This window comes from Nylanderia fulva, unplaced genomic scaffold (assembly GCF_048542155.1).
Source record: "Nylanderia fulva isolate GAGA-0341 unplaced genomic scaffold, ASM4854215v1 Scaffold31, whole genome shotgun sequence".
NCBI classification, from domain to species: domain Eukaryota; kingdom Metazoa; phylum Arthropoda; class Insecta; order Hymenoptera; family Formicidae; genus Nylanderia; species Nylanderia fulva.
Genome location: NW_028190379.1, coordinates 2,636,556 through 2,651,754, shown reverse-complemented (window position 1 = coordinate 2,651,754; position 15,199 = coordinate 2,636,556). Strand labels below are relative to the sequence as shown.

At 36.0% G+C, this 15,199-nt stretch overlaps 1 long non-coding RNA gene across 1 annotated transcript in view; it reads right to left on the bottom strand.

Moving 5' to 3' along the window:
• LOC146722489 (uncharacterized) overlaps nt 1-15,199 on the bottom strand; it is a 27,950-nt gene extending 12,751 nt beyond the window's left edge. The window contains exons 1-2 of the long non-coding RNA XR_014925142.1: nt 14,985-15,199; nt 1,831-2,084 (exon numbers count right to left, since the gene is read on the bottom strand). This is a non-coding gene — a long non-coding RNA (uncharacterized LOC146722489). The remainder of the gene's footprint in view (nt 1-1,830; nt 2,085-14,984) is intronic.

Below are 15,199 nucleotides of genomic sequence, written 5' to 3'. Positions count from 1 at the left end.
CAATGGAATTAGTAGAGATAACCCCCGTACCGTTTCATACGCTTCACCTCGATCATTTTGGGCCATTAGAGGAAACCTCGAAAAAATATAAGTATATTTTAGTAGTTGTCGATGCATATACAAAGTTCGTTTGGTTATTCCCTTGTGTGTCGACGACATCTGAGCAAGTCATCTTGCACTTGCAGACTCTATTACATTTGTTTGGCGCCCCGGAAAAAATAATTAGCGATAGAGGAACAGCTTTTTCGGCGAATAGTTTTGCAAAATTCATAAACGAGAATAATATCAAACATTCAATGACGGCAGTGGCTTCGCCCTGGGCGAATGGCGCGGTAGAACGTGTGAATAGATTCTTAAAATCCACCTTAGCCAAATTAATTGATAACCCGGCCGACTGGGCTAATAGATTAGGTCGAGCTCAATTTATAATAAATAATACTTTTCATAAATCAATTAATACTTCCCCGAGTAAATTACTTTTAGGATACGATCAGCGAAACACCACCGATAAAGAACTCCGAGAATTTATTAATAATTTAGCGGACATAGACCGGAATATAGAGCAGGAACGAGAAGAATTGAGAGACACTGCTAAACTGGTTAATCGAGCGGTGCAAGAATATAATAAAGCTAGATATGATGCGAGTCACAAAAAACCAAATAAATATAAGGAGGGAGATTTTGTAATGATTAGGATTCTACAACACAAACCTGGGTCAAATTAGAAATTAGCGGCAAAATATAAAGGGCCCTATCAAATTTAAAAAATTCTGAGGAACAACCGATTTGTAGTATGCGATATCCCTGGTTTTAATCTCACGCAAAAGCCGCTCAATACGATTCTGTCGGCAGACAAAATTAAACCATGGATAAAGATAGGCGAAAATTGCGATTAAAGCGACCGAACAAAGCGAAGAATGTATATAATGAAAAAAAAATATATATATAATAATAATAGTTCGGGACGAACTATTAAGTGTCAGAATGGCCGAAGCTGTAAGCGGCAACTAGAGATATCCTGAAATTGTACTTTAAAAGATCGATAAGGCAGGAAGGTTTTATCGATTCTTCGAAAGATTCCTCGGATATAGTTATCCGAAATCAGCGATTAGGCAGGGGCGCTGCCGAATTAGAATGACTTGCGAAAAATTGATAGGAGAGCAGGTAAAGGTTCGCAGAGCGATAAGGGACACAGTCGTAGTCTGAGAGTCGAGTGAGAGCAAGCGTTACGAGAAGAGAGGAAAATTGAGATCGCGAGACGAATGAGCGGGCTCCGATCGAGATTATTAGTAAGAGATTTTGTTAAAGCGTATAGGGAGTTTATAATTGCGCTTACGAATATTTTTTATTTCTATATTAATTTTGTATTGATCTTGTTGGAGTACTAGAGTCAGTGCAATAAACTTTTTTTGTTCTTTTCTTTATTAAATAAAAAGAATCTGTTTTTTTTTTTACCATATATTATTATCCCTGCAAGCCTACACGAGTGTACCGACTGTGGAGCTTTTATCCACTAATGGGGATAAACTGTTGAATCGAAATTTAAAACACTCATTCGCGATATTCTCTTATTAATGATGTGTAATAATTTTCTCGATTATACTTGGAAGATATTATTTTATATTGTCAATTTTTTTTCAAAATTTCTTTCAAAAATCCTGTAGCATTTTTTTACACAATATTGTACTATTATGTATCTATATAAGATATGATCATTATTCAAGTAAAATTTCAATCACATATGCTGCATACTTTTCCAAACGAGAAGCTAATTTTATTGTCTCGACAAGTTGAGTTCGAGAAAGATAGTGTTAGGCTAATAAAACTCACTTTAACGTCCTGGCTTTGCCTTGCTCGTTTCGCAGGTGTCGACGATATATTTTCCGGAATTTGGGACGCACTAACACGTTAATTCCCGGTCGCCAGCTTTTAGTGCACGATTAATTTCGTCGGCTTTACGTATAGGCCACGGTCAAGCGGCGCATCACTCTTCGACCCTTGTTGCCCTTGTTCCATGTGCTGCAGCCTCGGTTACAATCCCATCCAGTGCCGTATCAGTTTGCTAGAAAGATTCGGAATTGAATCTGAAACATAAATTATTCGAAAAATGTTAATAAAAGATGAAAACAATTCACTTTTTTTTCATCTCATTAACTCATATATCAAAACTGCAGCTATCTTTATATAATTTGCACATATGTAGAAGCATAAGAAAAAACGTAACTAAAAATATATCATTAAAGAAAATCGGAAATACGAGTTCTTCATTCTTTTCTTAATTAATTTCATACATAAATAATAATTTTAACCATAACTTTAAATTCACACATACACACAAATTTATATTACTCTATAAAATTTCCTATATAAATTATATATGTTGTAGAGAGAATATAAATATATTATAAGAAAAATATTTATATATAAATTAAATAGAAAAATGTTTATTTTATTAATTCTCTTATTAGAGAAAAAAATTCATCTACTGTCACACGCCTTATTATAATTTTCTGGCTTTTTAAAATTTTATCGCATTTGTGTAGGTCCATAATCACGGAAGTACGATGCTGGTTCTATCTCGCCGAGAGATCTCCGTCACCTCTGACAACCACGAAGAGAACGACCCCACATAGCGGTTCGCCAGGTGCAACGGATATCCTAGGCGGAGGATGTTTCGAGCGGCTCAACGTATAGGGTAAGTCGAGAGCCTGATCACGATATTGCTAACGACCGAGCCAACATATATCAGTCGTAAAAAAGGGGCGTGCGCGACTTTATTTAAGCCCTCTTTTCCTACGAAACGAGGGATTTTTTGGGTTCCGAGAGCATCGCCGGCTGGCTCCGGCCAGATACCAATGCTGGGGAATTGTTTTTACGACGCGATATCATCTGCAAAGGAAGTGGATGATGCGTTTCGTGAGACAATGCCTCGGCATGTGTGAAGAAGCGCGAATGGATCTTTTCCAGATATTTTCAAGAGGGAGAGTTCGTTTCGTAGTTGCACTCGCGACGTTAAATGTAAATATCTGATACCGAGCTTTATTTTTTATGATGGAAAAAATGCGTTTCCGATATAAACATGCTATCCTGGGATATCCAGGTTTGTTATTAAATTGCGAATGGTTGAAAAACTAACTTTTTTACGATACTGTGGCTTGGATTTACTACCTCTTGATATTTTATTAATTTTTCATGTCTATCTGAAAATTTTATATTAAAATGATGACTGAATTTTTTATGCTTGCACATCGTGCAGTGTATTGAAGAGAATTACTTTCTAAATAAAGCAAGAAAGATTGGGTTATAAATATATCTTTCAAATCAAGCATGTAACATATAAGTTCAACAAATTGACAAGCTCACTTTGAATAACAAAGTGCATATTGGTAAATCAATTTTGTAGTCCGAAAAAAGCTATATTAATTGAGATGACATATAAGACGCGGTAAGTAATAATTTACTATCACTTGACACTTTATTAATTTTTCATATCTGAAAATTTTATATTTAAAATGATTTTTTTATGCTTGCACATTGTGCAGCGCATTGAAGAGAATTACTTTCGAGTAAAGGAAGAAAGATTGGATTATAAATTTCTTTCAAATTAAGCATGTAACAAATATACGCTTAACAAATTTACAAGCTCACTTTGGATAATAAAGTGCATTGGTAAATAAATTTTGTAGTCCGAAAAAAACTATATTAATTAAGATGAAATATATACAAGACGCGGTAAGTAATACAGTAATCTACAAACGAATTGAGACGACTATTTCAAGTTTAAAGATTTCTACGATCTATTAGGAAACAGAAAGAGAAAGAGGAAGAAAGAAAGAGAGAGAGAGAAAAATAAAGAGCCGGATAACGACCTCGCTACTCGGCAGTCGCGATATCTCGATTCAGCAGATTTATGCCACTTTTATCCGGCTGGATGTTCTCTATTTCCTCCTGATGATATCGCTCCTCTCTTAACTGTATTTCCCTTCCGAATTATATCCGACCGGTTAACTTAATATTAAGTTACGTTGCTTCTATTCCATTTATAGAAACGACTCGTGTTCGTGCGTCAAAATCCATATAAGACTACCTCGAAAGCGTCGACACTTCGCGATATTCCATCGAGATATCGATGCTTTAGGTACTCGCGATATTGAATCCTTTCGATTCCGATAGTTTTTACGTTACTTGGTGGGAAAAAAGTATCGGATAAAAATTATTGGAGCACGACGACTGTTTCGTTAGCTGCGTAACAATCTGCGGATTTATTAAATAATAATTTGTATAAGCTACAAAATATATATACAAGTTAATAATTAAAAAAATAAATAAGTAATATACATGCGCGCTTGCTAAAATAAAATAAAAAAGCGAACATTAGCCTCCTCTGCGTAAGATGAGTTATTACACCCTTCATATATCGGGATCATCTTGATCCTTGATAGGTAGTTACGTTACCAAAATTTAACCACGGTGCACGGTTGACGATTAAGCATCTGTACTCGAGTTCCAGCAGCTCTCTCGTAGCTTAATAACACGTACCGACATAACCGATCATTAATTCGCGGCGAGGTATGCGTGCGCTCGCGGAAACGATCGTGGAGGCTGCTGGTGTTCCGATGGCGCATGATTAATAGGAGCCTAGCGAGAGATTGGCTCTTAATGACTCGACAACGAAAAGACCGCCGTGCCGTGCCGGCGGCCATTAAACGCGTTTTTAGTCACGCCGGCTTGATTTCTACTTGAGCTAATGGGCTTTTCATCGGTTTCGGGTAATCCGAGGGGGATTCCGATTGCCTGTCATTGTACCTGTATGTATATATTTTGAAAGTGGCGAACACGCGCTGCTACCTGATCCACGTTGAGCCACGTGCACTCTGACAGATATGAGAAAAAGGATCATTTATTTATTTAGTAAAGAAGATTAAATATCTGTAATTTAATGTACCTCTTAGATGGTGATGATTTTGTATTTTATCAAATATTATAAATATTTTATAAATTTAGTATTTTATAAAATAGCTTAAAATATATTAAGACACTGCATTTTTTGAAATTTAATTGTATAGATAGAAAAAGAATAAATGAATATTTTTCTCTCTCTCTCTCTTTAAATATTTAAAGAAATAATTGTATTTAGAAGAACACAAGGCGGGTCGATAAATCTTATAAGAGAAAAGAAATACTCTACGGTAAATTATTCAATTCTCTTCCTTTCTCTTCCTCATCTTTTCCATTTCTATCTTCGATCATCTATCATATCAAAAATCGAGAAAATCAAATTTTCATCCGCGTTTTCTCCAGAGCGAGAGTATATATCGTCGATAATTTATAACGCGTTTATGCGAGGGAACGTTCCGAATATAATGTTATATGGACAAACGTATATCTATATCTATATATATATATATATATATATATATATATATATATATATAATACGTGCGCGCTGATCCCGCGATATGCGAGCAATATCCTAACCCGTCAACACGTCTTCGGCGGTCGAAGAGTCGGAGTGCAAATTACTGCCAGATACTAATATCGAGCATCCCGCGGATTCGGGAAAGCTGGCGCGGATGATATAGTGCGCGATGCGGCGGTGGCGGCTGCGTTTCCCATCGCGGAGGCTGTGTGCCCCGGAGCGGCGGACTCGTGTCGTCGTGTCATCGATAATTGATGTATGCGCGAACTAACGGCTGTAATTACAGCGCCTAGCCGCACCGCGCGGTCCGATGATGCCCGCGCGGAATCTCGCGCGCCTCTCATCTCCTCTCGGATGCAGCATCAGGGTCGGAAGCGACGCGCACACGGAGAATTTTCTCAGATTTTACTTTCCCTCAAAGTCGTGATAATTAATCGTGGGACAATATGGTATTGGAAGAATATTTTATTAGAGTTTCTTTGATTCATATTTTTACCGCAATAAAAAATATTTATATTCAGCACAATAAAATATAAAATATGTCGTAAATATTATAATATTGTTTACTGTAGTAAATATTAATTAGATGAAAATCGGGGTAATCGTGGGACAATATGGTATTGGAAATATTTTAGAAAAGTTTCTCTGATTAAATATTTTTATTAGCACAATAAAATATATTAATATGTACATATAGTAAAATTTACTATATATATATTAATATTTCTTTGTCAAAAGAATTTTATGAGTTTCTCTGATTAATATTTACTATGCAATAAAAATTATTAATATCTAGCACAATAAAATATAAAATATATGATATAGATATTAATATTTTTTATTGTAGCAAATATTAATCGCAGAAACTCTTATAAAATTCTTTTGACGAAAAAATTATTTAATCAGAGGAACTTTTATAAAATTCTTTTAATACTATGTTGTCCTATGATTTTCAGGCTAAATTCTAAGAGAAAATTCTTTCCGTCTACTACTTGCGGCTTGATCGCGTTGAAAATCTCCCGCTATATAGATACGCATACTCGCTCGTCGTTTTATCACCTCGACGAAAAAAAAAAAGAATAGACGTTTCCATCTACGTCCATTAAAAATGGATCGGTCACTTTGAAATATGGATCGGAGGATTAACATTGTCGAGAGAGGAAACTCGACTATTTCTGAAATACACAGTTCATGTTTTGAATCGAGCGTCCATTTCGTCCAACGAAAAACTTTTCGACTGTGTCTATATTTCTTTATCATTCGGCGAGATTTGAAAATGACATGGTTTAAATTTTCCTGACATTGTCTCTCTCTTTTACTGCGAGTTAATTTCAGCAAAGGCTTGCTGACGAAAAAATATATGTCGAATATACACAGAGAGAATTTTTTCTTAGACTTTACCCTGAAAAGAAAATGATGGTGATCGTGGGACAATATAGTATTGGAAGAATTTTATAAGAGTTTCTCTGATTAATATTTGTCACAATAAAAAATATAATATTTCACAATAAGATATAAAATATATTCGATCAAAATTTTAATATGTACATATTAATATTTTGTATTGTCCCACGATTACCATGATTTTCAGGATAAATTCTTTCCGTCTACAGTTTACAAGTTAAAGTAAATTGTACCTGCTTCATTCTTTAATATATATAAAATTTTTGAAAATAATGGGAGAGATCTCTCTTGAAGTTTGCATCAGGCCCCGCGATTTTCCAGGCCGGCTCTGCTTCGGCGCTGAGATTTCCCGAAGAAACTAATGACTCTCATCGGCCGTGACGGTCTGACCGCGCGGTAATTAATCGCAAGGGGGCCCGAGGGCCCGAAGATTGACTCTCTCTTTCTCTCTCGCGGTCCCTTCACCTTTCCTCCCTCTCTCTCTCTTCTACCCTCTTCATTCTTCCACTTTATTCTCGCCGAGAATTATGCAAGCCGACCGTTTATTAGCATGCTAACGACCGCGCATTAAAATACTTTATTTGCGGGACAGTGATTGAGTGTTCTCGTATGGTGCCGAATAGAAGAGAGGGAGAAGAGAAGAAAAAAAGCCGGGGAAATTGCGGCGAGACCTTTTTTCGAGCTTTTTGAATTATGTAAGTGCCCCGGACTAATTACTCCGCCGTTCGCGCGCGCTTCGACTCGTTCGTTGTTTCGTATTCGACGCTTGAACGAGGTAGACGTGGTTGATTTGTGTTTTTTCTACATTCCCTTTCTCTCTCTCTGTCACTTTTTTTTTATTTTGCCGATCGTGATTGTATTTGCCCGCCGGTACAAATTGCCCGGCTTGTTGCAATCGTTCATCGCAAGCTTTTTGAGAGAGAGAGAGGAAGAGTGGTCCTTTTTTGCGTAATGCGAAACGAATACAGTCACGAAGCGTCAAAATAATTCAGGTAGAGAGAGAGAGAGAGAGAGAGAGAGAGAGAGAGAGAGAAATATTATCGTAATAAATTCAATGATAACTGAACTTCTTCTTTGAACAGAATATATGGATAAGTAAGATGGAAAAGTAGAATTTTTAATGAAGGAGTTTCAACGAAATTATTCTTAAAAAACCACTCCTCAATGTTTAAAGTCGACCAGACTGGCAATAATTTATTATAAAAAATTATTTGAAATACAACAACAACGTTTCGGCTGTCATTGCAGCCCTTTTCAAGTACATCAAATTTAAAACAGTAAATCAACTTCTATGCAAACTACCGACAATGTTAACGCTTGTTTTGATGAACAATGTAAGACTACATCAAAACAAGCGTTAACATTGTCGGTAGTTTGCATAGAAGTTGATTTACTGTTTTAAATTTGATGTACTTGAAAAGGGCTGCAATGACAGCCGAAACGTTGTTGTTGTATTTCAAATAATTATTTATAATAAATTATTGCCAGTCTGGTCGACTTTAAACATTGAGGAGTGGTTTTTTATTAATTATTACTGGCAACCTTAAGGATTATTATTTATGAAATTATTCTTCTTAATTTTCACTCATTTTTATGCAAACGAAAAATTCCATGTCAAACTGACTTCTTCTAAGCTGATATCAAAAGGAGATGTGGGTTAAAATAATTTTCCTTACTTCTTGCGTATGAAGGAAAATCCACGTCAAAACTAGGAGAGAGAGAGAGAGTGAGCACTTGTGAAGTTTTCTCTAACGAAGCAGAAGCAAACTAAAGAAGAAGATACGTAGTACTTTGTGCCATAAGAACAATACACACAACGTAGTGAATAAGAGAAGACTTTACCTGTTTAATATACAAGCGTTAAATTTAAAAAATTGTGTTTCTAATAAATTGACGAATTAGTTAATTAAATAATAATATAACAATATAAAAATATAATATTGATGCACCAGTAATATTGATATTTCAATAATAATAATACAAAATAAAATTGTGTTAAAGGCAGTCAAGACATTTATTCCAAAAGATTCTTGCGAGATCTATTTCTGTATGCGATGACTACTAATATAGCGGATATAAATTTTTCTCTTTATTTTGTAATCTACTTTTCTCTCTCTCTCTCTCTCTCTCTCTCTAATATTATATCGTAACTAGTAGATATATACTGCTGCATTACTTATACAGGATGTTTCAGAACTGGCGGAAAAGTTTTTATGGCAGATTCCTGGTATCATTCGGAGATGATTTTTCCTCGAAGCAAAAATGTCAAGACACCAATAATTTTCGAATTATAAGCAGTTGAAAATAAAGGCTTTTTTGGAAAGCCTCGTGGAAATAAAATATTAACAGAACTACATTCTTCAGTTAATTTTAGAGTTTGCTTTAATAGAATTTTAATATAAGACTTAGTCATATAGGTACATAATAGCAAAAATTGGAAACATGTTAAAAATAATGGCCTCCCTCAACATTTTCACTAAGGAAAAATCGTCTCCAATAAATGATACCAGGAAAATCTGATTAAAAACTTTTTCCGCCAGTTCTGAAACATCCTGTATACCGCCATGAGTAGCGCATCAGTGAAAGCATCGTTAATAATGCTTGAAAATTTGATATTACGAGTGGCCAGTCTCTGCCGGATATCGACTGCATCATCGTTGCCGCTTCCGAGTCGGGGACAAACGCATCGCGCGGAAACGCTTATAATGATCGTAAATCGCGGGTTCCAAGTGGACCAGACACGGTTCGAGATGCGCCAGCAATGGAATAAAATCCTAAAGAAGGAGAGCACGCGGCCTATAATAAGATTACGGGAGGCCGAGAACGATGGCGACTAACGAGGCTATCGTCACACTGCGAAACCAGATGTCGACCGCCTAGGACGTGTGTCTTTTCGGAGCCATGTGCTATTCCTCTCCGCCCAGTCTACGATATATTTATGGGAATGATCTCTCGGCGCGGATCAAAAGTGCGTCTGCTGGTGTAGAACACGATTAGGCGGTTAGTCGGCGCCTTCTTCCCTCTTTTTGTTGGTCGGAAAGTTGTTGAAGTCGAATGAGACATCTAGAGACCTAGGGAGACGAATTGGACGAAAATATTTTTCAACGCGGTCTTTGAAAAATTAATCGGATTATGCACATGGAGAGAATTTTTTCTTAGAATTTACCCGGAAAAGCATGATAATTGTGGAACATTATGGTATTGGAAGAATTTTATAAGTTTCTCTCTGATGAAATATTTATCACAATACAAAATATTAATATGTACACAGTAAAATTAATCCAACATATTTTATATCTTATATTGTGATAGATATTAATTTTTTTTATTGTAGTAAATATTAATCAGAGAAACTCTTAAAATTGTTCCAATAGCATATTGTCCCGCATGACTATGATTTTCAAGGTAAATTCTAAGAAAAAATGATCTCTGTGTAGCTTTATGAAGTATGATTTTTTTGTCACTTTGATCGCGAATAAATAAATAATACTGTAAATGTTATCACAAAGCTTATGATATAATTTTTATTTTTCAACATCTCTTGATTAAATTTTCTAACATTATTCGAGACACGAAATCAATAAACTTTTTATTCCAATATTCAATAATGCTTGAAATTAATTTGCTACGACTAACAATACTTTTCATTCTCGTTGAAAAGTCGAGAACGAAAAAGCTCGAAAAATGATATATAAGGATGAACAGCGCATATCACGCTGATGAATCAATTGTAATAGCTTGAAAGCGTCTTGAAAGAAGAGAATTTTTCTTTTTATGCGTACAGAGAAAAGATCGTATCTGCGACGATTTATTACATCGGATTTTAATCTTAACATTATTCACGATTCTCAACATTTATACGGCTATAGATCGTATCTGTATTATTTCTTCACGCCGAGTTTAAATTAGAACAGCGGCATCCTTCCGCACAATTTGTCTCACTAGTAAAGGGCGCGTGCGACGTTTCAATAGAGCTTATTAACTCGCCGTGTAATTACGGCTTGAGACCTTATTATCCTCTCGGTCGGGCAGCTAGCTCGGGATTTATGCGCGAGATATCGATACGAACAATTCCACAGCCGATGAACACGAGGCGAATGCATCGCGATGACGATGAGAAAGAGATATATTATATTCCGATATGTTTCTCTCTCTCTCTTTCTCCCCGTGTGTTGCGAATAGCTCGGGGATGTGTATTATGTGGAAATTCAGGCATCTCTCCCGGATTTATTGCGGTTCGCGGTGGCTGACAATATACTTACATTTGTCGGTGGATTCCAGTGCGATATTCCAGCCCGGGTGCGATTGCTCGTGCGCGTTGGCCGTATTACCGTTCATATTTCTACGCGAATATGCATGCATTTACGTCACGCGCCGATATTTCGGGTGCAATCTCTATAAAACGGCGTGCGCGGCGCTTCTGAAAAATTTTCGAATCGCGAAAATTAATGCCCTCGGTCGTTAATAACGATCGATGCGACTGCTGCCTGGGGTATCGATAATGGATATTATGAAAAGAAGATGCAAACGACGCTCCCTTTCATTAATGCGATGATGCATTATCGAGGAGAGGATGCGCGCAGGGGCATGTTATTAATATGCAAGTCAATTTTGATGTAACAGATGATTGGTCATTTTCGCGTTTCAAAAGTGCGTAATGGGCATAATTATGCATTTCCACATACTATGTTTATGTGGAGTATGAAAGAATAATATTTAAATGTAACACATTATCGATATTTTAGTTAATTAAATAATCTTTTATATTTCATATGTTATATTTCAATAATTAATATTAAATATGGTGTTACATATTAAACAAATTGTCGATTATCTCTAAATACATATATAAAATTATTTAATATTGGAGAAGGAAAATTATGGAAAAATATTATATGAAGTATTTAAATCTTATCTGATTTTAAGGATATTTCATTGTGTTTTAATTATTAAAACATTTTATATTAAATTATATATTACAAGTTGTAGTATATATATATATATATATATATATATATATATATGAGTTATTTTATTTTAAATATAATGTGTTGAAAAGAATCTTATAAATTTAAATTAAGAGAAAATTGGCTTTCATTGAAGAATCTAAATCTGTCCAGATATTTTGGGCAACAATGAAACAAGCGCTCCGGTATAAGCAGCCCTTGCGAATTGTAAACGTTCCATCCCAAAATTACACGTCACCTATACTACAAGGTGTTCCAAATTCCTCAAATTCCTCGTAATTTATTTCCGTCGAACGACACTCCCCAAGAAAACTACCATTTATATTAAGAATCCTTAGAGAGTTTCACTGTCTTAATTCGCACAAATTAATTTACTAGATTAAGTTATTGAATTTTATATATATATATATATATATATATATTTATATAATTACTTCATTGTAACTCGAAAACTGAATCCGCGCGCGCACAAGAATTTTATTCTTAATGAGTTCATTCTCACAACTCGACAATCATCAATATCATAATTTTTTAATCAAAAGGGAAAGAGAGAAGAATAGATTGCAAATTGGCCCGCAAGAATCTGTCATTAAAATTAAGGTCTCGTATTCCCCTAAGCATCCCGCGATCTTTGATCACCGGGACTCTTCTCGAAGGGAATGAGCGTCGCGTCGCGTTCCTCGTCGAGGTTACGCTATACGAGGATGCAATTAGTCGGCCGGTATTAGCATCAGATCCATCTCGCAGAGTCGAGCGGGCAGGGAGAGAAGGAAGAGGACGGACCGACTCGGGGAAACGGCTGGCACTAATTCACCTCTTCGCGCAGGATCCGAATTCTAGGCTTATACACACAGGGAGAAACACGAGTACGGCACGTTCCGGCCCTGTCGAGGGGTCGCGGGAGGCGTAGCCCTGCTACTAATGTTGTTATTGAATTATTTCGAGACTTAGTTTTACGTGTGAGGGATCAAACCCCGGGCTTAGTCCCCGCGGATGAGGGACCCCGCCTTCTCTCGTCCTCCTCGACGGATTTCTAACTACCGTTCTCCGCCCTATATGTAAGCTCGAGAGCTCGGCGCCGAGAGCGAGAGCTCCTGGCGTTTCCTCGAGTAGATTAAGGCGCGATTTGTGGATGCTGGCTGATATTCTATAAGGATAAGGGTCGCGCGATTCGCGACCCGTGATCCATTAGACACCAAATGGCAAAGTGGATAGATGCGAAAGGGAATAACTCGGCAACAAGCGAATCTTTCGTTGCATCGGATCAACTATACAGAACTGGCGGAAAAGTTTTTAATGACAGATTCCTGGTATCATTTGATGAAGACAATTTTTCCTTAGTGAAAATGTTAAGGGAGGCCATAGTTTTTAGCATGCTCCCAACATTAAAATTCTATTAAAGCAAACTCTATCTAAAATTAACTGAAGAATGTAGTTCTGTTAATATTTTAACTAATATTTGGCGTTTCCTCGAGTAGATTAAGGCGCGATTTGTGGATGCTGGCTGATATTCTATAAGGATAAGGGTCGCGCGATTCGCGACCCGTGATCCATTAAACACCAAATGGCAAGGTGGATAGATGCGAAAGGGAATAACTCGGTAACAAGCGAATCTTTCGTTGCATCGGATCAACTATACAGAACTGGCGGAAAAGTTTTTAATGACAGATTCCTGGTATCATTTGATGAAGACAATTTTTCCTTAGTGAAAATGTTAAGGGAGGCCATCATTTTTAGCATGCTCCCAATATTAAAATTCTATTAAAGCAAACTCTATCTAAAATTAACTGAAGAATGTAGTTCTGTTAATATTTTATTTCCACAAGGCTTAGTTTCCAAAAAAGCCTTTATTTTCAACTACTTATAATTCGAAAATTATTGGTGTCTCGACATTTTTGCTGAGGAAAAATCGTTTTCATCTTATCTAAGATAAATTTACATATTTTCATCTCACCTTTATCCGGCTAATTTTAAAATCATCTAAGCGCAACACTGACTATATAACTATTAATTTGAAAATATTGATTGTAAAAAAATGTTTAAAGAAAATTTATATATTAATTTATATATATAACATTTTTATTCAACAATGTTTTTAATAATTTTCCATGTAAAATATATGAAATACGTTGCTTACTATCGTTAATAACTGATCATTTTTAAAATAAAAATTAATGCTCTCGCTCGGTTATATTCCTGCTGGGAATTCCCGGATATTGTTATTAGTTTCCGGTCTCGAAAAGTCTCCATCCATTCCCTGTTTCGCCCCTTCGTTCCATGAATTTCTTCACTACTTGTACATTTTTCAACACGTTTCCCCTCTTTCTTCTCAACACTTTCCTCGCTCCCTCGTTTTGATTCCAACTCTTCTACGTGGGACGGGCTGGCTCGTTCTCCAGGGACATCAAAGAAGGGCGGGCGACAATGTCCTAATCGTGACTCGATCTCATGGAGAAAGTCGAGCCCTCGTAAAGATCCCGTTCGCGATTGCGATATCCGATATATGTCGCAGTTTCCTCTCTCTATTCGCCAACCTCTCGAACTCCCACGTGTCTCGATTGTGTGATTGTCGCTAATGCGTTTATATCAACCAAGATGGTTTTCCTTCCTCCCTCTTTATGCAGATTGGCCTTATTACTTTTGCTACACTTCCCGCTATCGAATGGTTGAAGTACAGAACTGTGATTTTAACTTTCTGATTATATTTTCGATTAAAATAATTGTGCGAAAATATTAGAAGGAATTTTTCTTATTAATGCGCGGGGTGTTATATAATGGTGGTGTGCCATTAACGAATGCTTTACGTTTTCGAGACCGGAAATTAATAACAATATCCGAGGAGAGATTCCAACAAGAGAGCATAACGAGAAAGGACATTAACTTTTATTTTTTTTTAAGTTAGTTATTAATGACACAATAAAGCAAAGTATTCTCTATATAGTGTACATAAAAAAAATATTAAATTGACTATAAAATTGACAAATAAAAAATATATATGTACATAGATTGTATATTATTAAAAGTAAAAATTAATATATTTTTTAATTGTTTATATTTAGTTCGTCATTTGTAAAAATTAAAACGATTATTCTTAAGTGTATGCATATCCTTGCCAATGTGTGATAACTTAATAAATTTGAAAATATTTTCGGATATTTCCGAATACAATTATTCTTGAGGGATATGAAACTCACGTTTCCATATCGATTCGTTCTTGCGAGAGATGCTGAGAGACAGATGAAAAACACATCGTAACCTTACACTAGGACCAAGGATATAAAATGAGTAATGTAATAAAACATTCTAGATATATAAATATATCTTAAGACGCGAGGGTCAAAGAGTTTGAGATATTAGAAACACGTGTCCCGGATGAGACGGTGCTTTTTTTTGAGCGCGATGAGCGCTC